Source organism: Seriola lalandi, unplaced genomic scaffold, assembly GCF_002814215.2.
Source record: "Seriola lalandi dorsalis isolate HSWRI2012SDOR001 ecotype SW California unplaced genomic scaffold, Sedor1 jcf7180002000752, whole genome shotgun sequence".
Classification (NCBI taxonomy): Eukaryota; Metazoa; Chordata; class Actinopteri; order Carangiformes; family Carangidae; genus Seriola; species Seriola lalandi.
In genome coordinates this window covers 1-1,896 of record NW_019471411.1, presented here as the reverse complement: position 1 = coordinate 1,896, position 1,896 = coordinate 1, and the positions used below count along the sequence as shown (strand labels likewise).

General features: G+C 44.7%; 1 long non-coding RNA gene across 1 annotated transcript; it reads right to left on the bottom strand.

The window, feature by feature from the left end:
• Positions 1-8: 8 nt before the first annotated feature.
• Positions 9-1,890, bottom strand: LOC111662892 (uncharacterized). Its single transcript, XR_015437747.1, has 3 exons — positions 1,778-1,890; positions 1,530-1,682; positions 9-879 (listed from the first exon to the last, which is right to left on the bottom strand). It is a non-coding gene; the product is annotated as an uncharacterized LOC111662892 (long non-coding RNA).
• Between the last annotated feature and the right edge of the window lie 6 nt (positions 1,891-1,896).

The window sequence follows — 1,896 nt, the reverse complement described above, 5'->3', positions numbered from 1 at the left end:
AGCAGAAACTGAAGGGAGTCAAGATGAGGAGATGGAGGAAAAGAGAAATGTAGAAAATGAAGGAGAGTAGCGGTGTAGTCAGATTACAACAGAGATGTCCTTCAATCAATGGGATCCCCTCTGGAAATAGTGCATAACATATCCCTGTGGAGCCACTGGGCTGGGTTGAGTTTCTGTAGTCAGCATCCAGATCACAGGGTTTGTCAGAAAAGACAAACCAGGGAGAATGGAGAGAAGAACAAGGACATTTGCAAAGAACAGAAGAGAGAGAGTGTGTGATAGAAACCCATAAATCATGAGAGGGAAGAAGTGGAAAAAGGAGAGGTGATTGAATATTTGATTGTATTTGGCTGCAAAATCTGATTCAAGTGTGTTGTAGTGCTGCGTGCTGCTTATGGGTTGTATGGCAGCTTGACTTTAATGGAGTAGAAATTAAATGATTAAACCGCTCATCCCCTGACTGGAGAATTCTTTATGGCTCAATGTGAAGTATGGCCAGATGGGGGAATCTGATGTGAAATATTTGTATCTCAGAAAACTAATCTTAGTTGGCGTCAGGAACCAAGTCTATTACCAAAGTTAAATCATAAATATCAGTGAAGATGGATAGTGCTGAACAGAATTCCACAGCCATATTTAAGTACAGAGAGGAGGCTGCCCTTGTCAGAAACCTCCTCTCTGTGTGTAGCTTGTACCTGGATGATGAGTTTGTGGTCGCTAAGTAGCTTGGTGGAGTACAGCTGAGCTTTCAGCTGAGCAGGGAATACCAGTATATCCCCACAGTGGGGATCCTGGCAGAAGCTCTGGCCCCCTAGCTGCCCAATCGATTTCACCTGCGAGAAGCCTGCACTCCGCAGAACACTTTGGACCTCATCAAGACTAGAAGCAAAGGAGAGGGCGGCAGATTAGTGGAAGCCCAATAGAGGAGGGATGAGGACGGAGGAATGTTAGAGTTGGGAGAAAGAGGAAGGCTGTCATTATAGATAATAACAGTGTGTAGAATTGCTATGTGGCCTTTTAAAAGACTTTAAGACTTCAATAGTAATATGTGCAGTAAAAACCATTAAGATACACACTTGCACCCACACATACACACACACACCACTCGTCCCAACAGGTGACCTTTACAGTCCCAGAGCTTGCTGAGGGTTGTTGCTGATTGAATCTGTCCGCAGCAGCAGGATTTACACCTAACTGAATCAGCCTGACGGGGCGTGTGCAAGAACACACATTAGCACACAAACACAGTGACACATAGACACGCACTTACACGCGTACACATAGTCTGGTGGTTTAATTGGATGTCAGCAGGGCACCTGGCCCATAAAACACTGGGCAGCACCACAAGTTTAAGGTCTGTGTATAGATGTAGGTGAGTGCATTGATGCTTGCATTTACTCTATGTATGCTTTCAGTGCATTCCCATGTTCATGTACAGGTGTCAACGTATAGATATGTAATCTGCTTTTGAGTGGGTGAGCGCATACTAGTTTTGTGTATGAGAGTATTTTAGCTTGTGCTCAGCTGACCTGCTCTTCAGTGTGTTGACCCATGTGTAAAGTGGAAGGCTGCTTGATCTCTCCTGCTTTGTCTTCACACTCTCTGGCAGGATACACTCAATGGACAGGAGATTGTGTTTGATCCTGCAGCGGGCCAAAGAGGCTGCCAGCTTGGTTTTAAACCTACGAAGAACACATATAAAATTTATTTCTCAGTTGGTCCTCCCTTTTATAGTTTGAATTCTTTCTTTGTGCTCCCTCTTATTTTCTTTCCTTACCTGAGAAGACAGTTTTCGACATCTCTAACTTCCTGTACGATCTCCTCCTCCCCTAAGCATTCCCGTGGGAGGAACTTCCTGTCCTGGAAGTCATACAGCATAACAGCAACAAGGCCCAT